Raw genomic sequence first — 26926 nt, 5'->3', positions numbered from 1 at the left:
TGTAGAACTCTGTAAAGCGCAAGGAACTTAAAATAGTCTTTATTTCAGTGGAACGTGCTGCTATGCTCTACTAAAGACCTGAGAGCCTGTCACCCGAAAAAACACATCCGATAAACAAATGTAGGTGAGATCTTTTTTTGTTTTTCAACATCTTTAAAACATAATGTTTTATTTGTTTTACTTTATCCATCAGATATAACTATGAAAAATACAGGAAAGTTTTGAGAAGAAACGGCCATTTTCTGATTGAGAACTGCAACTGTAGTGAAGCCTAATTGTTTTGTTGCCACGAAGGGACATCAAAACATAAATGAGGTGTAGTGGTTGTAATAAAGTCCAAGTATTCTGCTATTAAGAAGAGACACTGAAACATACAGAGCTACAAGATCGATAACTGTAAGGAAGTCCAGGTGTTTTCTTATTAAGAAAATACAATAAAGCGTAACTGAAGCTTATAGCTTTTAATAAAGTCTAGATGTTTTCTAATTAAGAGGGATACGAACATCATTGAAGTACATTAGTTGTAATGAAATCTAAGTATTTTATTATTAACAGGAGACATCAAAACATAATTACAAGTACCTCACTTGTACTGAAGTCTCTGTTTTAATTGTTTCTGGAGTTGCATATATATTCATTGCTCTGAATATTTACTGTCCTATCAAAAGCTGGTGGAAATGATTTCAGAAGAAATATGTTTTGCTTTTCATTGTTATGAATTGTGTGTCTCATACTGGGAAAACGTTTTAATAAATTATTTTTTTTATTATCAATACAGAAAATATACTAACCCTGTAAATTATGTAGCTTTTGCTCATATTTGTCGTTTCAAAGACCTAACCTCCCGATGGATTAGCGATAAGTTTAAGAACTTAAAACGCCAAAATACGTGGTAGATAGAGCACAACTAGCCAAATGTTCGGCTTTGAGCTAACCAATAACAGCAATAAAGAAACAGAAACTAAATTTGTCACATTAATATAAAAACATGAACTGTATTTTATAAATACAATATTCTACTAGTTGTTGGTTACAAAAGTTTTCATTAATTAGTTTTTGTTTATAAAAGTTTTTATTAATTAGCTGTTAGTTACAGATGTTCTGATTGATTAGCTGTTGATGACAAACGTTTTAATTCACTAGCTCTTGATTATAAATGCTTTGATTAATTAACTGTTGGTTACAAATTTAAATTAATTTATATGCTGTTTAGAAATGTTTTAATTAATTAGATATTTATTAGAAATATTTTGATTAATTAGCTGTTGATTACAAATGTTTTGGTTAATTAGCTTTAAATATATTTTAATTTCTTATTCGTTGCTTCTTTACTAAACCTAACGGCCCGGCATGGCCAAACGTGTTGAGGCGTGCGACTCGTAATCTGAAGGTCGCGGGTTCGCATCCCGGTCACGCCAAACATGCTCGCTCTTTCAGCCGTGGGGGCGTTATAATGTGACGGTCAATCCCACTATTCGTTGGTAAAAGAGCAGCCCAAGAGTTGTCGTTGGGTGGTGATGACTACCTGCCTTCCCTCTAGTTTTACGCTGCTAACTTAGGGACGGCTAGCACAGATAGCCCTCGAGTAGCTTTGTGCGAAATTCAAACACACTAAACATAACTTTTTATTATAGATAGTAAAGATATGTTGTTTTTTTAGAGTTTTAACGTACATATATTTTTCTATTATTTTGATAGAACTAAACCTAGTATTTCTTTTATTATCTGCTCAAGTAACTAAGATTTATACAACACCTTTGCACGAGTTTCTGATAACGACTTCAGGCTACAGCAATAATTTGAAAGCTATAAGAATGTTTCTATTTTAGCAAAGACATCTTTTCTTAACCAAAACATTTTATGCTATTTGAGAGACAGGTTAGCAAAACTGTCTTTACTATCGGATATCTTGCTCTCAATATTATGCTTGAACGAAGTTTTGGGATACTTAAAGGTCCCTTCTTGAAGTCAGTGAGATGCAAGCTTTGGTAAGGATCTAGGATACCCGTGGTGTTTTAAAATTAAAAAAAAAAAAATAAGACTACTCAATAGCACAGACACACAGTGTAGTAGAATGTTAACAGACAAAAATAGAATAACTTAAACCTAACTGAGGTTGAATAGTTGTATATAAATATATTGCTATATGTTAATTCTTACCTATGCTATTATATAAGGACGATCCAAATGCCGTCTATACTATTTCGTTACCATTGCTTTTGAAGGATTCATGTCAGTCACCTTACATTTGCTTTCTTTCTATAAATTTTTTTTTCTCTTCTTGTTGCCCTTCAGTGTCACAGAAATGTGTCTGTGGATTTACAGTGCTATCAACCGCGTTTCGATACCTGTGGTGGGTTTTGTTTTTTGTTTGTTTTTGAATTTCGGACAAAGCAACTCGAGGGCTATCTGTGCTAGCCGTCCCTAATTTAGCAGTGTAAGACGAGAGGGAAGGCAGCTAGTCATCACCACCCACCGCCAACTCTTGGGCTACTCTTTTACCAACGAATAGTGGGATTGACTGTTACATTATAACGATCTCACGGCTAAAAGGGGTGAACGTGTTTGGCGCAACGGGAATGCGAACCCGCGACCCTCAGATTACGAGTTGCACGCCTTAACACGCTTGGCCATGCCGGGCCCTGTGGTGGGCAGAGCATAGATAACCTATTGTGTAGCTGTGTGCTTAATTATAAATAAACTTTACTTGTTTGCTAGTGTTTTTTTACACAGTGTTTTAACAGACATAGGAAGACTGTATCTACAATCAAGTTCCAAACACAATGAAGTTCAAACTGCAGCATTTATTCTTTATCTATTATTGGTGATAATTCATGTTTCATACTATACCAAAAATAACTCCAATGTAAACGATGTTATTATTACTTCTTGAAGTTAATTATTTTTTTTACAAAAATTAGTATAAGTTATTAATAATACTTTTGGTTTTTGAGTTACCATGTAATAAAAAAGAATTTGAAGAAAGTAGAACAAGAAATTCAATTTTTTTACCACAATATTTACAGACATGATCAGAACTAATGAATCAGAATTACATAGATATTGTTATAAAAGGAAACACTATATAGGCAGTGTTAAAGCCTACCTGATATATTTATGTTTGGAAGATACAGTACAAATAAAAATATGTTTTTAAATTAAAAACTGTTGTTTTGGAGCAGCTTTGTTTTCTAAAGGCAATACTTAATTTGCATACAACTTAATGATTCTGTTTTTTGTGTTGGAACAGTTTAGCGTCTCTTCTCTATCTATCTATATACACACAAAACCAAATCAACGTTCTAATGAGACTAAAAAATCAAAATTATTCTTCCATTACCAGTTCTGATTGGTATATTCAAGTCATATGGATATACCACATATCAGTTTGTTTTGTTTTTTGAATTTCGCGCAAATTACTCGAGGGCTATCTGCGCTAGCCGTCCCTAATTTAGCAGTGTAAGACTAGAGGGAAGGCAGCTAGTCATCACCACCCACCGCCAACTCTTGGGCTATTCTTTTACCAATGAATAGAGGGATTGACCGTCACATTATAATGCCCTGCGGCTGAAAGGGCGAGCATGCTTGGTGCGATGGGGATTGGAACCCGCGACCCTCAGATTACGGGTCGCACGCTTTAACCCACCTGGCCATGCCGGGCCCCCGTATATCAAACATGATCCACATGCATACGACAAACAAACCAGAAACTGTGGAGAATCAGGTAAGTTTGGTTTGGTTTGTTTAAAAGTATCAGCAATTGTTATATGCCAGTCCTTATAACCATTATATTTTAATTTATGAGTAATTGGACATTATCTATAAAGAAATTACTATTATTATGAGTTATTAGGGTATTCTTAATTAGGAAATAATAATTCCTTTTAATAGTATAGACAGAACAACACTGTTAGGGATGGGTGGATCAAAGGCGGGAAAATGAAATTCCTTTCTTTTGTCAAAAATATACAGTTGTACACTGTCTTCTAAAAATATATCTAAACCTAAGTATTGCTTCTTTGAATCGTAAGTTCCGTTGGATATATTAGGTTTGGATCAAAATTTACTCTTTTGATAGAAATTAGATCACCTACGTAACGAAAAGTGTAGCTGTATAAATTATGGTGTAATACTTGTTTCTAAAATAAATGTTCACAGTGTGTGTGTGTGTTTTCTAACAGCAAAGCTACATCAGGCTATCAGCTGAGTCCATCGAGGGGAGAATTTTCATAGAATAACAGGTACAAGTTGGCCGTATATGAAAAGAAATTAGCACCCATCAGAATATTTACTGTTTTCTTATACGCTCAATCATTAGCAGTAATATAAGTAGCTCCTGCTTACTGAACTTAAAGTTTGGAGAAATTATTTCTATATCTAAAAAACTGTTGAGTAGGTATTAAAAATCCGGACCAAAGTTTTATGATCTATTTGAGCAAAAACTGCAGTAAAATCGCAAGTAATAATTTATATAACACAAATATTTTTACGTACATAAGCAATATAAATGCCACATATTACTTCTAATCGTAATATTATTATTGTTGCACTTATGTACATCTAATGGTTTATAGTAGTTAATAAATAAAAAAATTGTATTTTCTAAACATAAAGGGTGATGAAGCTTCCACACGAACATAATATTCATTATAAACATGTGGTAACTTCTATCTACTTATCTAATCGCTTGCATGGCTACCTGTCATTCCGTCTTTCACAAACAGGATGTTATTGTCTTGTACATTACGTATTTATTTATATCGCTGGTAAAGCACAAAATCGTATTGTTTTACCTCGTGTTCAAACAACCGGATCGACTCATTTACTTTAGCTACATATGGGTTGACACAGAAGATGTCAAGGTCACCTATGAGACTACTTTTGCGTCTAAGGGAATTCATTTCCTGTTTCCTGTTTTCTCGTTATCGATTATTTTATCTCTTTCATGTTTGTCATAACGAAGTGACACGGAGTTCCTTGGCATCGCTTGTTGATTATGTAAGAAACATTGTGGATCAATATTCCATCAAATGAAGTGAAATATTTCTCTAGAATGAAAACCTGAATTTTTGAATACAATGCCTCATGAATTAAAACGTGTTTTTGAAAATTTAGGGCGCTAAGCTAGAGAAACTTTTTAAAAATACAAACTGGGGAACATTTGTCCTGTCAGTAAAAGAAAATGTCTCTGCAGTGAATAACTATATGGTCAGTTCTGAAGGTAAACATACCTTTTCTGATGAATTTACAGAGAGGCAAATAGTGGTTAAGTTGTTATTAACATTTTAAAGCTTTTCTATTTGGGTAGGTCCCGGCATGGCCAGGTGGGTTAAGGCTTTCGACTCGTAATCTGGGCATTTGGACATTGAGCTTCTAAATCTTCAAATGAAAAACGTTATTAAATTTTAAAAGTTCTTCCAGGCTTGTTATTGGCTTTTCCATGAATTAAATACAGCCATAGCTCTAATAGTTATTATGCTCCTGTGATATAATTCCTCAGAAGTAAAGTTGTGGGTCAGTAGTAAATATTTACTACATCTTTGAGAGGATAGAATCTGCTTCAGACATGTTGCTAAATCTGTGATTTTAACTTAGACATGTTACTGTGGTTACAAATTTATTTGAATGAACTGAATTAGTTCGACTGACTGATGTACAGTGAAAACATAGTAAACCATATCAGATTTGGATTCCCTTCTCCATTGAAATTAGCTTTGAATACTGTCCTATACAACTTACTTTAAGTAATGTTTTGGGACGGAAAGGTGATATTTTTATATAAAATGTTGTAACATTTAGTCTTAAGCCAAGAAAAATAAACCCCGTAATGGGGTAAGAGATTTATTCGAAGAAGGGCATAGATTTCTTAAGAGACATTAATTAGTTTAAGCTGTGGTTAATCCGTTTATGCTGCTCAGAACTCTAGCAAGTAAAATAGCACCAGTTGGTAACGAGAAGTTAGCCAGGCACATACGAGCTAAGTTTAGACTGTGATGTAATACATCGTGTAACTTACAATTGTCCCTTTCTCAAGACATTTAATGGCAAAACTATTTAGATATTTTGTTATATCAGATTATAAGAAACGATCAGAGTAAAAAGGCTTAAAAATTAACTATTTTGTTATTGTGTATTTGCAAGTACTGTGCTTAATTACCGATGTTAAAACATAAACAGTTAATTCAATACCATAAAGTATAGGATAATATAGTAAATACTGATATAAAAAATACAACTTAACGATGCGTCCATGACAACATACTTCTCTGGAAGGATAATTAAATAATTAAAGAACTTTACTATTTTATTTAGTTTTTTTTATAGCACGTATTTCTTTCAATTTAAAATTAAAATTCTCGCAGTGATTAATTTAAGCTCGAATTATTTTGTGCGAGGAAGCAATTCTGTCTTTGTATTTGAACAGAAACTGTGTTTTAGCTTTTCCAGGTAACTTACCCAACTGTGCGAAATCCACAGAACACGTCTGTTTTTTGTTCGTTCATATTATTCTACAAACTACTTCTTTTGACGACGATAATATAATTTTAATATCACTATAGAACAGAAAGCAAATAAAATTCTTTCTTCTCTTATTTCTTTCTATTTCACCACATATATGAAATATATAAATTGTCTCTGAAAGTTTCGTTATCAAAACATTATAATTTAATTTTGGGTGTGTAGCAATCACAACGTATCCATAACATTAATGGCCCAGCATGGCCAAGCGTGTTAAGGCGTTTGACTCGTAACCCGAGGGGCGCGGGTTCGAATCCCTGTCCCATCAAACATGTTCGCCCTTTCAGTCGTGAGGGCGTTATAATGTTACGATCAATCGCACTATTCTTTGATAAAAGAGTAGCCCAAGAGTTGGCGGTGGGTGGTGATGACTAGCTGCCTTCTCTCTACTCTTACACTGCTAAATTAGGGACGGCTAGCGTAGATAGCTTTGTGCGAAATTAAAAAAAAACACAAAAAAGAGGCTGGTGTCACAATTTCTTTGCAATACACTGTTTATGAGACACAAAACAAGCAAAAATCACAAGATCTTTTCGCATACTGATAATTTAAAGAAATTATAATAAAAAGTAAAAAACAAATAAATATTTTTTAGCCAAAAATTTCTTAAACGAATGAATAAACCTAGATATCCTCAATTAGTTTAATATCAAACAGCAGAATTTACTACTATGTTTGAAATCAACACTGTTTAACGTGTGATTATTTGTATGATGTTGCAAAACACACTTGCTATTTTATTTAGAAGTATCGGAAAAGACAGTTATTCCATAAGATCCGATATTACTAAGTTGGAGTTTCCCTTTAGGAACTGTTTATCAATTTTTTTTTAAATCTACAAAGAAATTTCCGAGGGCTTTAGAGCTTTATAAGACTGCATCGTTCACTGAATTATCTTGCGCAGATCAAAATCAAATATATAATTACTGAATGAATTTATAGCTATATATCTTTACCGCTTACGCGTTTACCTTGACTTTCCTTAGAAAATATTTTGGTATGTAAGAAAGCTTATTATAAATTATTTAAGCAGAGTATTCGCGGAGGGCAAACAAAGTGTTTAGTGACAGTACCTGCCAAGCTCATGTAAAGGAAGGCTTTGAGAATCAATTTACAAAAGTAACCCTGGAGACGAAATGGTAACGTTTCGAAATACTTCCGGTTTTCGCCTTTAGGTCCGGAAGACGATTTTCAGAGTTCATGTTTGTTGATGTTTGTCTACGAGGCTCCTGAGATCTTTGAGTGTAACTGTTGGTGATTGAAGAGTATTATCAAAATGCGTTTCATATTTTCTCACGAATGAAGCCAATATTCGGCAAAATTGACGGTCACTTCAAACACGTATTAAGACGTTGGCTGTACGAAGTTTACGGTAATCGCCCTCTAGTGATACTTTGTTGATACTGCAGTCAACTTTACCATCAAATCATCAATTAATTTACCGAATCTCATATTTCTCTCCTGATTAGTTTTCGAAGTATAGACGTTAGAAAAAGTCAACGTCTTTGTCGATCACTGACCGACATTTTTGATCGAGTTGAGATTTAGATCATGCATTTTTATATCGCCATATATCATTATGGAAAAGTTATGTATGTATAAATAGAACATACACTAACATACATTACTGGGGTACGTTTTAACACATATATGTGTGTTTTCGGTAATCCAAATCTAAGGTAGAAATGCCTTTTTTCATTTGTGTAAACGTGTTTAAAAACATATTAAGCGTTTATAGAGGCTATCTAATTCCTACACATCAGATGTGAACTGCCTCGTAAGTCTGGATAACGTTACGCACCTACTATATAACATGAAGATGATCGAAACTGCTTTCATTCGCTAATTTTGGCTCCTTGGGGAACTTCGTTACTGACGTCACAGCTGAATGAGTACAAGTCTAACACAAATATTGACCGTAGAGTCTAGTGCTAAGTAAACGTAATTTTAACTCGCAATTCTTTTCATGAAAAAGTTATAACTATTTAATAAATTCTGGTAAATGTTAGTGTCCGTCTGTCTAGTTTCTTTTAATATTTTATTGCAACTGGATGAGCATATTGTGAAACATTAATAAGAAAGTATTTTCTATCACTTTTGTTTTATTATCATAATCAAGTTAATATTTTTTAATTATCTATTGTCTTCGTGTCTTGTTTTCACAGCAGATAAGTTCGTTTTTATTAACATTTCAAAGTAGAGTGTACGAAATGTAAAGGTTATGTGACTAAGTCACTCGATTCGTAATCCAAGGATCACTGGCTCGAATCCTCGTGACATCAAAATACTCGCCCTTTTAGCCGTGGGACGTCATAATGTTAGGTCAATCCCACTATTCGTTAGTAAAAGAGTAGCCCAAGAGTTGGCGGCTGGTGGTGATGACTAGCTGCCTTCTCTCTAGTGTTACACTGCTAAATTAGGGGCGGCTAGCGCAATAGCCCTCGTGCAGCTAAGTTCCTAAGTTAATAATGTAAGACAAGTAGGTAGGCAGCTAGTCATCACCATCCATCGCCAACTCTTGGGCTACTCCTTTACCAACGAACAGTGCTATTGACCATCGCTAATAACGCCCACACGGCTAAAAGGGTGAACATGTTTGATATAACGGGGTTCTTTATTCAACCATCAAGTTTTGGGGTCGGTTACCCTCTCGAGTCCTTTGTATTAGCCAAGATTATTTTTTTTTATATATTCGGATGGCTGGCTCTGACAGTAACCCTAAATGATGATCATGTTCGGTGACTAGAATTCGAACCAGCTACCCTCAAACCACCAGGCCGCATTGTGTAGCATTGGTGAATATTAATTAGATTTTCGGTCTTTTAACTGCTAAATTGTGTAACATGATCCATAACTTAATGAGTTCGTAACTTCTCTGATATTATGTTGCTTGAAACCAGCAACAGTGTATGATATTATGCTGCTTAAAACCAGCAGCAGTGTATGATATTATGTTGCTTAAAACCAGCAGCAGTGCATAATTTTCCAGTCTTTCTCTTGTTGTATCGTGTAACAATCGTTTTATTCTAATATATCTAGTGAATCCTTAGTTCTTACCTTCTTGTAACAGACAGTACTGTTATATTTACATAGAATTCGGAACGAAGTTAGTAAGTCCTAGAGTGCTTCATAGAACTTGCCTAGCGTGTGTGTGTGTTTTCATATAGCAAAGCCACATCGGGCTATCTGCTGAGCCCACCGAAGGGAATCGAACCCCTGATTTTAGCGTTGTAAATCCGAAGACATACCCCTGTACTAGCAGGGGGCAACTTGCCTAGAAATATTTCATCACATTTCTCTTTCAGTTATAAAGAGTTAATTTATAGAAGTTGATGAATGCTTACAAACTGTTTTGTTGTGCACTATAGAGAAACTTGCTTCTGATTGGAGTTATTACTAAACATAATAAGATCTATTTACTGTAATACACTTCAAAATAATTATTCTGAACTGTTACTTGTTCCATACGTAATGAAAGGCATGGCGTAAAAGCTGTCACAAAACTTTCATGGTTGGCATTCTTAAAGAAATGTATGTTTACACCTCGAACTGTCACCATCGTTTTATTCAGTTCACTATCGGCTGGGTACAGATATTGCAGTATCTTGAACAGTCTCGTGATTTTGTTTGTTACGATATTCATTACAAAGAACAAGCAAAAACAAAACAAAACGAAATCGTGTCAAATTACTCCTTTCTGTGTATTGATTAGTGGGATTAATTTGAAATTTTATGTTATTTTTGTTTTACTTTCTGTTTTAATAATTTATATATATTAGTAGGGTCCTTTAAAAACGTCACGAATCACGAGCATTTTGGAACACAAATAGTTTAAAAAATGTGTTTAAAATGCCAAAGAAGATCGTATGGATCTAAGAGGTAATTATATGGTTAAATAATTAAGCAACGTGTTAGTTATGTACTTTCTTATAGGACAGAAATGACATGTTGTTGATTCCAGAGCCGTGCTCTATGTTTCTCTGAGTCCACAATGAAATGAATAGGCAATAACGTTAGTTACTCTGCTTAACCAAGTTGCTGTGCTATATGACTAGTATTCAAATATAAGTTTTTACAGTTTGTTGTTATTTTTTCGGAAGTTTTATGACGTCAAGCCTTTATTACAGACTATATGGAGGAAAAAGTTGCTATCTGGCCATTAGTTTTTCTGAAAATAATCATATCTTCCAGTGTTGAATAGAGGAAGACTGTTATCCAGGAGCACGTGTTCACGGATTGTCTCCTCTCATCAACATCTCTACCACATCATAAACTCATTCACTACATAATCTGTTCTTTCGATGTGATAAAACTGTCCAATTGGTAGTTCTTAGAACTATCTCATGCAAGGAAATATGTTTGATTGTTTGTTTTTGAATTTCACACAAAGCTAATTTAGCAGTGTAAGACTAGAGGGAAGGCAGCTAGTCATCACCAACCACCGCCAACTCTTGGGCTACTCTTTTACCAACGAATAGTGGGATTGAACATCACATTATAACGCCCCCACGGCTGAAAGGGCGAGCTTGTTTGGCGCGACGGGGATGCGAACCCGCGACCCTCAGATTACGAGTCGCACGCCTGAACACGCTTGGCCATGCCGGGTCAGGAAATATGTACAGTGTGATAAAAAACAATCAAGGCTTTAGTGGCTTCTAAATTAGTACGAAAACTCAACAGATCCCCTGTAATAGTGTGACCATTTTTACATAGATTGTAAAAGAAGTGCGGTTACAAAAGTTTCTATTTTGATTTTTGATCCTTTTCCTTTTTTTTTTTTCTTGAGGAGTTCTATCATCCTCAACAGATTCATCGTACATCGAATTATTAGGTCCTCGTTGAGTGACGAGTGTGTTTTCTTATAGCAAAGCCACATCAGGCTATTTGCTGAGCCTACTGAGTGACGAGATTGAAATGAATATCGGTGGGAACCTATAACAGTTCTGCAGAGGAAGTGATAGAAGTGGCCCTGATCGCTCACTTGTATTAATGGTGTAACAGATTTACCTATGTATGTATATTTTATTATCGATGTTTATTTTAGTTAAATATATATTTAGAAATACATGTAAATTATAGTGTTAAATATGTGTTGCGAAATTCCAGCCTGTTATATAAATTTGTAGAAGATTCTCGAGTGTCAGAAGCAACAATATATTTCACATTGTTGCTAACTGAAATTTGTAGAGCCTCGCCTTAACGTTTATAAACCGTCGCGCCGAGAGACAGTTTACTATAACTGTGATAAACGCTTATCGATCGGGAAACTAGAAATATTTGACCAGAAACGTTTATACATTTCGAGCATTACAAACCGCATAAATTCAGTGAATTAACTTCGGATGTTAATATTTCTATAAGTACATTAGATATTTTTGTCGGGAAAAACTCACGTGTGGAGAAGCTAGCTGGCTTCTTGTCAAGTGAAGTGTACCTGTGTATCAACACAGAATTAATTCGCTCTCTGTGAACCGCCGATAAAATATTCAGTTCCAGACCGGATAGAATACTCAGTACTGACTGTAAATTTGTAGAACTTTTGTATATAAATCGTTATTTGTAATAACCGTAATTGTAAATTGCATTGTTGTTTGTATATTAAAATGTATTTGTGTTAAGAAAGAAAATTGTGTATATCAATCTTGTTGGCAAATATCATAAATTTGATGCGTATCAAAATCCAATTAACTTCTAAATTCAAATTAAAATTTCCGGCTTTTTAAAATAAACAAACGAAATAAATTAGAGACTTGTCCGAAATAAATTACAGTACGTAACACTGGTAGTTACAGCGATGGGTGTAGACTTTGTTTTATTTAAGTGGTTATCCATAGAGATCAAGAGATCATTGAAGTGATTAGAGAAAGGTTTTGTAAGTAAAACAGGGATAAATATTTGTACTCCTACAGTGGCAGTGGGATGGAGTACAGCAACACAACTTCATTGTGGAAGAGGTGTCATCATATTCCTTGTCTCTGGACAGGATGTATAGTTCATGCTCTTAACTCGCTGTTCCTTTTTTTCCTTTGATCCATTTAGAGCATGTTCGAAATTAAGAGGAACGTAAACAAGAGCGTTTGATACAGATGGACTCAAACTTGCACTCATAGCTGCCATGTTCATTTCTACTACAACAAACACAATTTAAAGAGCTACAACAAGATGTTTTATAGCTTTCTCATCACCGACAGCAAAAACATTGGGTGAGTTAGGAGTATATGACTTCACTGGTAATCTGCTTTTACATTGTGAGGCTGATTTAGCGGTATTGACATTAAAATGAAAATATAGGCTCATATAATTAAATTGAACGAACGGAGATTCACCTGCCAACTGAAGTTCTTTGATTGAAAAGGCTAGCTAGAATCTCTGACTTGGAGATGTTAAAGAGATCATCGCGTTGGTTTACTTCGATAAGCGTAAAACATAGTGGATTTTAACTTTAAGAGGATTTCTTTATCTTGTTGTCACGCATTTTTAAATATCAGGTCCATAGACGAACCAAGTAGAGTGTCTATATTATTTTTGTTCTTCTATAATTGCTTTTACATCAATATTTTCGGGCTACGCAGTCCTTTCGATACTATTGAACCTGCAAAAACTACAAGGAAAATAATTTTGAACATAAATAGAACTAAATAAGAGCAAACAAATAAATAAATATATACACACAAAAATATATATACAGGGCGTGGGCAAAAAAGTGCCCCCATTGAATAAGTTGTTACTTTGTTATATCTTTTATTACATAACAAAGAAATGTGTAAAACTATATGTTTTTTGAACATACTTAATGAGATCTGTTCAAATAGGATCTCAAATTCTAATGTTAACACTGGCTTTGGTAAATATTTGTACTTTTCATGATTTTTGTTACATTTTCTCATAAAAGGTATTGTGTCTCTGCTGTAGTTTCTTAGATATTCTTATTCCAATTAACCTACAAAATGATTAAATAAGTTTTTCTGCAATTGCAATTGTGGAGGTCGTTTATGGTCAAATCAATCATCTGATATTAATCCGATTGAAAATTTTTGGACTAAGTTAAACCGATTAACGAAAGATCGCAAGCCGAACACGGAAAATGACATTTTTGAAATATTCAGAGAAGGATAGCAGTCAGTCACTCACGAATATCTGCACAAACTAATTCAAAGCATAACATGTCGATATGAAGCAGTACTGAGATCCAAGGCTAAATATTAACTTGTGAAACTGATTTGTGTTATTTTGAGTTTTATTTTTACGTTAATATATTTTCGATATTCCAACTTATAATAAAGCGAAGTGTGAAAACTAGTAAAACTAAACTTCTTTACCTACAGCGAATCTATTATGTTAGTATGATGAGATGGCGCAGCTTGAAGGAAACCTAAGTGGCTTTCGCTATATGAGAGAAGCGGGGTTTTTATATTGTGCTTCATGGTTAAAGCGATTTTCTGTGGGTCATAAATAATGAAAAATTTTATAAGATAAATCAATCAAATTTGTTGCTTCTTAAAGTCTTCTGGGGATCTAAATTCTCTAACACCCACTTTCTTGCCTTCTGGCGATGAACTTTCACAGATAAAAATGACGTTGAAGAAACTCTGTATACGTAGCTATAGAACTGTTCCTCAGATTAGATTTACTTTCATTTCTCTTCTTACGTTACATGGTTTGACAAATAGGGTACACAAGTCATAATCTGTAGGTCTTAGGCTCGAATCTCGTTCCCGAATATGCTCGTCCTATCACCCTTAGGAGCGCTATAATGTTGCGATCAGTTCTACATTTTGTTGGTAAAAGAGTTGTTGACGGTGAGTGGTGTTAACTAGCTACCTTTCCTCTAGTCTATTACTTTTAAATTATTTCTAGAAGACAGAACACTCATATAATAGACCCTGCTAGGGTTTGTACTTGGATCCAAGATTGCGTATGCAAAATTAGCGTTTGATATATATGCATACTACATATGTACTCGGCTTAGCTCGGAATATTAAATTGATATATTATAGATGATAATGTTATATGTAGTACAGATGGCGCTATATGTCGCGTTATCTAACGTAAAAAGCTAGTGTGTGTCACGTCACGCTTAATTTCAAACTTAAACCATGTCTGAATTAAGGTATTTTCTGTTGTTTCACCAAACCTTTTGATAAAAACAAATCTTGTTAATTAGCGGAAACTCAAAATTAAATAATCAACAAATTTCTTTTTTCAGTTTTGTAGTTTATACATTCCATTTTGTACTTTCAGTACATAAATTAATAACAACATTAATTATAGTTTTGTTGCTAAACGACATCACATAAAAGCCATTGTTCAATATATTAGAAGTTATTATATAACAACCTATCTATTTTTTATGAAGTTATTTGCTAGCTTGCGAAAAATCACATAAAAAATTGTTTTGTTTTAAGCGCTAGCCGTCCCTAATTTAGCAGTGTAAGACTAGAGGAAAAGCATCTAGTCATCACCACCCATCGCCAACTCTTGGACTACTCTTTTACCAACTAACAATGGGATTGGCCGTTACATTATATTGCGCCACGGCTTAAAAGAGCGAGCATGTTTAGTGTGACGGGGATTCGAACCCACGACCCTCGGGATTACGAGTCGAGTGCCTTAACTATCTTGCCCAAGTAGAAAAGAAGTGCTTTTTAAATTATAAATTACAGATATACAACATACAGAGAGACACGCACCTGAATATCTGTTTAATTAGACAGTCTAGCGAAAAACACATAGAAAAGAAGTGGTTCCTTATATAACGACTTTTGTTATATAGAAAAGCCAGTGCATTTTGATAACAATGCGTTCCAACAGTAGATTTTACATCATGTTGCTAGCAATAAAAGTATAACCTAACATTATTAAGAATCTATGTGCTGAAAGTATAAAATGAAATGTACAAACTACAAAATTTAAAAAAATATGTTTTTTCTAATTTAGAGAATCCGTTAATTAAAGGGGCTTGTTTTTATTGTTTAAGATTAAAATCAAAGAACAAGTTACGGGGAAATTTGCCTTTTTAAATAGGTCACATCCCATAAAGGAGCAACAAAAGTATATGTTTTACTTTTATGCTGAAATAGCTTCAAGATACACACGCTGACATAGTCATCTAAAATAAATCAACCTAGTAACCCAATGGGCTCCCCAGTGGCTCAGCGGTATGTCTGCGGACATACTTCGCTAAAATCCGGGTTTCGATACCCGTGGTGGGCAAAGCACAGATAGCCCATTGTGTAGCTTTGTGCTTAATTCAAAACAAGCAAACACCTAACCCGATAGAACCCGCTAGTTTAGCTACTTAAGCAATGTGTTGTTGGTAGTGGTAGCGCAAATAGGATTTTAGATTACATCTACAGAAATACTGAATACAAGTTTAAGGAGGTTATAAATATTTCTGCATAGGCCACTGGTTGGATCACATTTAAAATATTGTGTACATTCTTAGGCTTCTTACTTTAGGAAAGATATTGAATTGATGGAAATGGTTCAGAGGAGGATTTTACCAAAATGGTATCTTATATGAGGAGAGATTAAGATCCTAAAAACTGTTTTCTCTTAAAAAAGAAGAGTTATAGGGGATAGGATCGAAGTGTTTAAGATTTAACATTTTTCAGACTTAACAACGAGAATTATAGAACTAGGAGCGACAAATATAGATTTGGATAAAGTAGAAGCCGTCTTCCACTAAGACAGTTTTATTTTCCAAATAGGGTGGTTGGCCTATGGAATGTGTTGCCTTCGGATGTTATGGAGCCATTAAATTTGACTGTATTTGAAAGAAACCTTGATAGCTACATAAATGATAATAGCTGGCTTTAGTGTTTTTTTTATACTTAATAGTTATAAGTTTAATTCAGAGATGAGATAGCCGAAATGGACCGTTGGGTCCCTAAACATTACATTATATAATTTAAAGAACTGAGGATGCTAATGTGTTTTCTTAAAATTACTGCCACTAACGTAAGCAACATGCTGTATTAAGTAATTACAAAAAATTGAGAAATTAAAACAATAGAAAATGTTTCTACTCGTTTTTAGACTATGCACAAATTAAATAGTAACGTCACTTTGTATATACACCAATATTTTTTATTGTGACAGTTCTTTTTGAGTATACGTGTACGAATAGACACGAGGAAAAGCGATGTTTAAACCATCACTCGTAGTTCTTTTTGACACTTGTACGCGTTCTTATTCAATGATTTCCGCAAGTTACATTTCAGAGTTTTGCGTCAGCACAGATAATTTTAGCAAAACGTGTACTTTCTATCTCTAAATGTTGCACCATTTTTCTGTTTTCTAACTGCTTCTTCAGTTCGTTTTCACAGTACTGTAGACGTAAGAAACTCAGAATTATGTGAGTATGGCTCTTATAAACTTGTTTTCGTGTGAATTATCTTGATTATTGAAGATAGCTGTGTTATTTAGTTACCAATAACAACGAGCTATTTACTAACAACCAACAGTTTCCTACTATTGTGTCTTATTAATACTAGAAATAAACAACCCTATAACACCAAAATAAGTGAAAATTATTTTATGAAGATTTGTGCTGTAGTTTCGGTTTGTCTTTTACTGAACGCTCCTGGAGAAAATGTAAAGCGAAACGTTGAGTGTATAATGAAATGAAAAAAAAAAACATTTTGGTGTTACAAGGTCGTTTATTTCTAGTATTAACATGTCTTCTATACACCAATATGCACAGCAAAAATTAAATAATGGGTCTTATTATGCATTTTATTGTATTACCAATACAGTGCAACACTAAAAATAGCTCTTAATTGGAAAAGATAAAATGTTGTATTGCACGCTCTTATAACTGTGGAATAAGAGTTTTTATTGTTTCCTTTGATATTCCCGCTACGCAAGGATATTCCACACTAATAATTTTGTACTGGCAGACAACAATAAGAGCAGCCACTTAAGACTATTCAACATTATTTATTAATCTACTCTCGTCTGATCGAATAATATAATCTGAGCTTCACACGTACACACAGAGCCAAAGTCGAAAAGTCTGGTAATGTAAAACTGTCGGAAGGGTTCAGTTTTAAGTGTGATCCGTACTTTCAAACAACACACTCCAAATTAATTACAACCTGAAGTCAAGGTTTAGAATGGGCCCGGCATGGCCTAGCGCGTAAGGCGTGCGACTCGTAATCCGAGGGTCGCGGGTTCGCGCCCGCGTCGCGCTAAACATGCTCGTCCTCCCAGCCGTGGGGGTGTATAATGTGACGGTCAATCCCACTATTCGTTGGTAAAGAGTAGCCCAAGAGTTGGCGGTGGGTGGTGATGACTAGCTGCCTTCCCTCTAGTCTTACAGTGCTAAATTAGGGACGGCTAGCAGAGATAGCCCTCGAGTAGCTTTGTGCGAAATTCCCAAACAAACAAAACTTTAGAATGTGCAGATAAAGGCCGCTGTAGATCATGAACAATCCTGTCAGGAACTCATAATATGTTAATATATGGGTGTGTTGGGCTGAGGATTCTTTTACAGTAGGTGTTTATGATGTGTTGGTGATAAATTCGACGATAAATAAACAGCATGTTTTAAAATAACATACTCAGGACAAATTAAACTATGTACAAAAATTCTTTACACTATCTACATCATAGTTGTATCTTAAATACTATACAGTTCCCTTCTTGTTAAAAGTCCACTTAGGCCAGTTAACTATCTCTATTTTCATTTTAAACCCATCACTCTCTTTTTCTTCTTATTACAACAGTATTGGTGTACAATTCACCTATGCTGTCGTTGAGTTATCGCATTGTATTCTAAATTTCCGATACTCGTCCGCTTTTAGCTTTTAGGCCTACTTCCAATAAATATCTGCCTTTCGCATATAAGCCTACTTTTAAGCAATCATCTGCTTTTTGTCAAAGTTCATACCAAGCAGGTTCAGTTATTTCAGAACACTCTTTGATGAGATAAATTATTATCTTAAAATATCAAATAACCGTCAGGCTATTCACTGCTATGACAGATAACTTTGCATTTTTAACCTTTCTCTGACCGAAACTCTCTTACTTTTCGTTCTTTTCCTGCTCTTTGGTATTTCGTCTGGTGGCTGATATTTTTATATCTCTCAATGAGGCGTTTTAGAAATCTTTGTAGCCTGCATATCAGTAACTTACAAACATAGTTTCTAATAATCTTCTGCCTTTAGCTCTGTTATTATAAGAAATGTAAACAATTATGAAAAATCAAGTTACAAAACTAATCAATTAATACCACCTGCACTGAACAGTCCTTTATAGAAACTTTCTGTACTACTATATGTTACTTATTATTAAAAATTCAATAATATTATTAATATGATTATTTTTTATTTCGCAAAAGAAAAATGGAAAAGGAAAGCTGTATAATTTTATCGCTTTTTACAGTTTTCGCAGAAAGAATTACTTTTGCGTTTTTAAAGATGTGTAAATAAAAATAAGGAGTCTGCTAGAGGTCTGTGGTAGAATACGCATTTCATGCAAAGCTACGCGAGAGCTATATGCACTAGCTGTTCCTTATGCAGTGAAAGACAAGAGGGAAGGCAGTTAGTCAACACCACAAACTATCAACTCTTGGGCTACTCTTTTACCAAAGAAAAATGGGAGTGACCACATATTATAACGCCACCACAGCTAAAAGAGCGAAAATTTTTAGCGAGACGAGGATGCGAACCTGCGACCCTCAAATCGGGAGTCGAGCGCTCTACTTAGCCGCATCGGTTCGTTTGGTAAGGTAAAATAAATAAATACAATAAAAAGTTCTTTTAAGCATGTACAAAATTTTACCCACTACATGTTGAAAGACTAAAAACCACAATAACGACAAAAATATTTTAAGCAAGCACCTTAGATTCATTTTATAAAATATATATTATAAACATTTTATTGTTAACCACATCTGCAAAGTTACACAACGGGCTTCCCGCAGTCGGTTTGCCAGGGAAATTCAAATTCCGGATTTTAGAGTTTTAAGTCCTTAATTTTTTTACTGATCTAAAAAAATCTTAATCATACGTTCAGACAGAAAAGGAGAGAAGTATCTTAATTATAATTAATTGGATTTAAACATTTTATTTCTAAGAGTTGAATGTCGTACACGGAGTGCTCGGGATGGCCTGGTGGATTAAGGCGTTCGACTCGTAATCTGAGGGTCACGGGCTCGAATCTCGTCACATCAAAACATGATTGCCCTTTCAGCCGTGAGGGCGTTATAATTTTGCGGTGAATCTCAATATTTGTTGGTGAAAGAGTAGCCCAAGAGTGGCCATGTCGGGTCTAACTCTATCAAATTTGAATCTTCCAATATGTATTTTTAACCTTGTCACCTGGAAACAGACATAAGAAAAATAAACAGCCTTCTAGCTCAGGGAAGCCAAAGCCTATCATGAGATATATTTTCTTTACTTAAAGATTGTCTCTTACCAGCATTAATCCTTGCCCTTGTGTATTATTGTGGTAGTGTTCTTAAAACCACATTTGTTCTAAATACACGATCATCGTTCAAAAACTTCACTTCGCAACAAACGGCAAATTCATTTCACTCGATGCTAAATAAATCTCCCTCCTTGAGAGGATTTTATATTGCAGAAAAAATACTAAAATTTAGCGATTGAATTTAACTAAAATGGGAAAGGGCAATCAAAAGAGGGATTATTTAAGAAGAAAAAGTGGGATTAAACTTTTGTAGCTCACAAAATGCAAACCAATCGAGCGGTACCGACCGATTGACTTATCAATACTTGACATTTATTAGGATTCTTCTTTGCTTTTCATTGTTTCTTAGCAATAGAGGGCGCTTCCAAATTTATTTTGCATAATCAGAAAAGTTGTTTTGAATTAAGCACAAAGCAACTCAATGAGTTATTTGTGCTCTGCCCACCACAGGTATCGAAACTTGGTTTTTAGCGTTGTAAGTCCGCAGACATACTGCTGAGCCACTAGGGGGATTCAGAAAAGAATATGCTTCTATATATATGCAAAGTGAACCTGACGATGACCGAAGAAGGTCGAAACGTTGTTCGCTCTTATATGTAAAATATTTTCTCAACCCAAACGAGCCGTTTTTGCATATATATTTCTCTACAAGTGGGTTTTCTCGACATCACTGAGAATATGCTTCTCACCATCTTAATGAATTAGAAGTATACTGATACAAAGGCCCAGAAATCATTTTTTAAATATAAATATCAATTTGATATTATTAAATTTTTACATGTGAGATATGAACTTGAAACTTCACCAATTTCAACTAGCATTTCGAAGTTTGTCATAAAGAAAGACTCTTAGGAAATTGCATTTTTCTACTATTACTATTACTTCACTTACTTTTCATAAGTTTGGTTCCATGTTGTTGTTGTTTTTTCGCAATGGTTTCTTTTCAAGTGTAATGGATCTTTGGGTTACGGACTCTGGTTTGAAGTTACGAAACCAAGATTTGATTGTGGATTAACTTTCGATGAAAATAAACAAACTGGCAATAAATTAATAGATGAACGTGAGGACAGTATATGCAATCGCGGTAAATGCAAGTTGTTAAGGAGTCTGTATTTGATTACTGTAATAGTATACGTAAATGAAGTGCATTTTATTTCCTGTAGGTGCTCTACTTAAGCTCTGAAAATGTCTTTCTTTGTTCGAAACACAAGCTTATGTTTACTAACTGAGCTGAATCAAATATATACATTGAAAAAGAAAGAGCTCTCGAGTTTCTTCAACTCTTATTTACATAAATTTCTTTCATACACTTCCCACAATTTTTCTGCTAGTTTTTCAGACCACAGAGATGACTGAACTTCTTAAGAACAGATTGTACATGCTTACTTCGGAAGCTTTTGCAAAATTAATTTAGCTAGAGGTGTTATTAATAATAAGAAATATACCTTGTTATCGAAGAGAAAAGCAAAAGTTGTAAAAAAAAACTTAGAACATGCATGAAGTGAAAAATCCTATTTTAGGGTCAAATGTTAGTAGCTCCAACTTTCACGTCAGTGACGGTAATTGGAGAATTACGTGTGGAATATGACCAATTAAAAAAAAAGTCATGTTGGTGATAACCGTCAAACCCCAGCTCTCTGAGATAGTGATACCGTACCTCCGGCAGTAACGTGGCTGTTAGCGGCGTTATTTGATCACTGGGTACTGCAGCGAATAATGAGTTAAGCTAATTGAAATCTTCACTGATGTCTAAATATATGAGAACCTTTCACATTTAAAATTATTTACATTAGCTGTAGACAGGTAAAAGATAACGACCAAATGCGTAGAATGAAAAGGCTTTACATTTGTCTAACTCTAATCCAATATAATCTTGATACAAAAGAACACGTGTATCTAGCAACAGTAATGCTGCAGTTGAAACTAAATAGGGTTGAAGTTAAGAATCCGCCAAAGTCTGTGATCGTCAATTTAAAGCCGACAACATAAAAACAGAATTCATGTTACATTTTTTGCACACTTTATCAATACTATAGCAACACATAAGCACAATATATATATATCAGCGTCAGCAGTATTTGGTTTGTTTTGAATTTCGCGCAAAGCTACTCGAGGGCTATCTGTGCTAGCCGTCCCTAATTTAGCAACGTAAGACTAGAGAGAAAATAGCAAGTCACCTCCACCCACCGTCAACTCTTGGGCTACTCTTTTACCAACGAATAGTGGATTGACCGTCACATTATAACATCTTCACGGCTGAAAGAGCGAGCATGTTTGGTGGGACGGGGATTCGAACCCGTGATACTCAGATTACGAGTCGAACGCCTTAACCCACCTGGCCATGCCGGGCCTAGCAGTATTTAAAACTTATCTTAAAATTTTGGAAAATACAAATGAACATACATTCCCTTTGAAATAAAATGATTTATTTACTTTTTGAATTTTATAACAAATCAAAAGTGTTTTATAATACCATTTATATTAAGGTTATATATATAAAACCTTCATATATATGGTATTATATATACCTATATATCTGTCTGAGAACAAAATATATTGCAGCTGATAACTTGATGTTACATATGGATTTCATAGACTTACAATATATTCGGTCTTAGATGAAAAGCAGCTGTAATGTGTAATATTTTTTATAGTTTATAGTACAAATGACTTTAACGTAATCCGTTTTGAATGAACTGGAAAAGTTATGGTTTAGATTGTTTTCTTATAGTTCATGGCATACACGACTTTTTTAACATTACCCATTAGAATGAAGTACAATTCTCATGACTGGCATTAAATCAACACTATTAACTCAATTTAATAGAAAATGTATTTTAAAGTTCCACTGGTCCTTACGTATATATACATACAGTATAGCTGGCTGATGTGTCCTTCAATGCACAGACACCCCCACGGATGTCTTCGAAGTTTGATGGATATTAAGAGAATATTACGAGTAGCGCAGAGGAGCTTCGAATGACGAAAGAGGTGAACAGATCTAAATGCTGAACTCCTTATGTCACTTCCTGGAGGACTCCAAGATTGCATGTCATGTGTGGTTGTAATAGGTCAAAATGTGAAGGCATGAAATACTAACATATAGACAGACAGGAGTTTCTGGGGTGCATGGGAGGGTCCGATTCTTATGTCAACATCTTATGTCACTCCTCGAGATGTTCTAAGGATATCTTTTAAGTACGGAGGACACATAGAGATGACATACTGGATAATATTTGAATGTATTTTCACTTTTCAGGGGTCTAAGGGTGAATGCCAGCAAAACTTCTGCTTTGTAAACATGTAGATTTACTGACCGAGTGAATAACCAAGATGAATCACGTCTTATTCTAAATAGAAAATGAAATATATGGAAATTTAATCTTACGTTTTTAGTGACTGACAAACTTTAGCTGAAGAAAAGCTTTCGTAAGTTTTCTAAACGCTTAAATTATAGACGTTGAGCTGTGGAGGCCTGGGTGAAACTGAACATTTCTGTTACGTCATTGCACATTTCATGTGAAAATGTAGAAATGTTTGTAATTAAGCACAAAGGTCTGGCCACTACGAGTATTGAAACCAGGATTCTAGCGGTATATATCTACAGACGTACCTCTTTGCTACTGAAGGGGGGGCGAGAATACCGAAAATAAAAAGAAATAATAAACTATTTATCGATAGAAGGTGAATAAGACGCCATTTTGTTTATTCCATCAAGAGAGTTTAGTCGTAACTCACATCATCATTGATGGAATCGTTTGTTACAGTAAAATTTGCCGGTGTCCAAAGAGTGGGTCTGAAATATGAGCAGTGAAAGAGTTTAATGAAATTCTGTCAAATAGACCCCGGCTTCAGCGGACACAAACGTAGGAACCCACTGCAAGGGGCGCCAAAATCGTCATTGCAATTAATAGTTTTTGTGAATTTAACAAGAGCAGGGGAGGCCCGCATGGCCAGGTGGTTAAGGGTCTCGATTCGTAATCCGAGAGTCGCGAGTTTGGATCTCCGTCACACCAAACGTGCTCACTCCTTTAGTCGTGGGGCCATTATAATGTGATGGTCAATCCCACTGTTCGTTGGTAAAAGAGTAGCCCAAGAGTTGGCGGTGGGTGGTGATGATCAGCTGCTTTTTTTCTAATGTTACACTGCTAAATTAAGGACAGATAGTTCTCGTGTAGCTTTGCACAAAATTAAAAAAACAAAAAACAAATAAACTTTTGTGTAGTGCAAATAACGTGACTTTAAACATTGATCTACAACAAGTTATAGAATGTACAATCTATAAAGAAACGTTAAGGAAGTAATGCAACTAATTTACTGTTGTTACGTGGATTGGACATTGAAAACTATCGATGTCACTGGTTAGTTTGTAGGCTCATTTCTGGATGATTTCCACTTGAGAAAACGCAACAAAAAGTATCTCTAAACTGAAATTTAGAAATTTATTTCGTACATCTGTAAACAGAGAGCGAAGTAGTGGTAAAAAACGCAAAAACGCACAGTGAAAATAGAGTTTGATAAAACAGCTTGCATGTAGTTATCAGGGCTTCTAATATCCCATCAGAAAAACAAAACAAACTGCTTTTAAAAAGACATCACTTAAACATAACATTCTGAGTACAGGGGAAATTAATTTGCTGTAGTTACAGTGTTAAGAAAGCAGTGTTGTTACTATGTTGTGTACGCTGGTGTCGAGAGTAAAATCGTTACGATGTAAAAACGTTTATTTTTTCATTTTCATGAAATGAATAGTCGCGAGAATCTTTAAAAGCGCCTCCTAGTTAAAAAGAAGACCAGTAGAGTTAATCCTCAGTGAGATCCATGAAAAATAAAAAGTTTCTATTCATATTTTACCACAACAACAATAATAAATCAGATATATATATATATTTAATTCATATTCTAAATAACACAAATCTCCTGTTGCACAGCGGTATATCTGTGGACTTACAATACTAGAATCCGGGTTTCGATACCCATGATGGGCAGAGCAAAAATGGGCGTTGTGTTGCTTTGTTTTTAACTTCAAACAAACCAAAGCCAAAAAAAAAATACAATTCACTCGCAGGTGAACTTAATTACATGCTAAACATATAGAAATAGATAGGCCCGGCATGGCCAGATGGTTAAGGCACTGGACTCGTAATCTGAGGATCTCGGTTTCGAACTCCCGTCACACCAAACATGCTCGCCCATTCAGCCGTGGGGGCGTTATAATGTGATGGTCAGTCTTACTATTCGTTGGTAAAAGAGTAGCCCAAGAGTCGGCGATAGATGGTGATGACTAGTTGCCTTCCCTCCAGTCTTACACTGCTAAATTAGGGACAGCTAGAGCAGATAGCCCTCGTGTAGCTTTGCGCGAAATTCAAAACAAACCAAACCAAGAGCAGGAGGAAATGGTCTAGTGTACCTGACCCTCCTGGGTATGCAAGTTTATATACCCAAACACCTAGAGAGAGAGAGAGGGAGTCGAATACAAAATTCGCACAGGCCACAATTCTACAGAGGATCGATTCTTGATATAACTGTACCAACAGATGGAACAACTGAGACGCAATAAAACCTATTAGTGACAAACAAACGAAGAACAACAAACGAGTCAGTTTGGCATGGTTAGACTAACGTTGATAACCGCAAACGTCACGTTGAACAAAAACACGTTTTAATCACGTGAATACTTGTTATGTGATGTGTATTTTTGAAGTAGGACTTTTGTTTCGTTGCAAAATAGCTTTGAATTGTGAAGAAACGTTTATTTAGTTTAATTTATTCTCTATATCAGTATCAGTTCAACAGAGGGTGTTAGTGTGTGCTGTGAAATAACAGCGTGTTACTAAAATTCATAACAATTTTATTATCGAATCAGGAAAATATTCAACTTACACGAAACTTTCACGACTTATTAAAAATAATAACGTGTTTCTATGGTTACCAGTTTTTTGAAAGAAGAACAAGTGGATCTGGAGAAATTTATGATATATTTTAAGTATGCTTTGTTTGTTTGTAATTAAGCACAAAGCTACATAATGGGCTATCTGTGCTCTATCGAAACCTGGATTCCAGCGTTGTAAGTCCGCAGACATACCACTGTGCTAGTGGGAGATATTTTAAACTTGCAACTGCGCCCCATTCTTCCTGCTGTCTCGTAAAGAGAGAGCACTCTTTATGTAAACTGTGTATTACGTTTATTAAATGAGAAGATCTTCGTTTTTTAGTGAACGTTACTGGTAAGTATAAAGCAGAGAAAGAAACAAGAAGCAGAAATAATTCGTAGAGAGAAAACAGAAATGAAAAGAAAGGAGTATTGAACAAAACATGAGAGAAAAAGGTCAGAAACCTTCAAACGATTTGCTTAATATCGTTTCTCACTTGTAGAATATCTAATAACTGCGCATGTTCAGTACATGTTATTCTCCTCGCCAGTTCACGGGCTGTGTGCTGTAGTTTCATTTCTATCTTCTTAGTTGGTGATCTAGCTTGAGGATAACAGAAAAGGTAAGAAGTCTCCAGTATCTAGATCAATTTTCACTGTTTAAAAGTGTGATTAAAGTTATTATTTCGGTCCAAGAATGACGGTAGTTTAAAACTTTGTGTCAGAAGTTGTTTGTTCGTTAATTTAAGTGTAGATAACTGGATAGAGATACTAGTGCTACTGGTAGTAGAAAAGTGAGGAAGCCTGAAATGTATAAACTACGTAACAGATGTGTCATATTTCAGGGTTATATCATGATGAATAATTAGTTGGTGTGTTCATAGAGATTACTTTATAAATGAAAATTAGTTGGTATGCTTGTTTCGTAATTACGTGTCACATCAATTTCATAGCAGTTACTTGATAATCGATTTAAAAGTTTGTACTGAGCACCTAGAAGCCACGTTGATATTACTGTACCTTGAATATTAAGTGCCCATAATAATAATAATAGGGTACTTTATATTAAAATAGACTTCTCGTGAATCAGAATTTAAAGTT

The 26926-nt window shown here is 34.8% G+C and overlaps 1 protein-coding gene across 5 annotated transcripts in view; it reads left to right on the top strand.

The window, feature by feature from the left end:
- The window catches only part of LOC143226319 (tumor protein p53-inducible protein 11-like), a 304810-nt gene continuing 277884 nt past the window's right edge, over positions 1-26926 (top strand). Inside the window, exon 1 of one of the 5 annotated variants that reach the window (XM_076457121.1) lies at positions 1-120. The gene's annotated coding sequence lies outside the window, so the exon portion shown is untranslated. Of the gene's footprint in view, positions 121-16846; positions 16877-26173; positions 26449-26926 lie in introns of those variants that run through there. The other 4 variants (XM_076457128.1, XM_076457122.1, XM_076457120.1 and 1 more) reach the window with 4 other exon arrangements.

The sequence above is a fragment of the Tachypleus tridentatus genome, chromosome 9, assembly GCF_004210375.1.
Source record: "Tachypleus tridentatus isolate NWPU-2018 chromosome 9, ASM421037v1, whole genome shotgun sequence".
Lineage (NCBI taxonomy): Eukaryota > Metazoa > Arthropoda > Merostomata > Xiphosura > Limulidae > Tachypleus > Tachypleus tridentatus.
The sequence above is the reverse complement of the archived record's forward strand: the minus strand, read 5'-3'. Positions and strand labels throughout refer to the sequence as shown.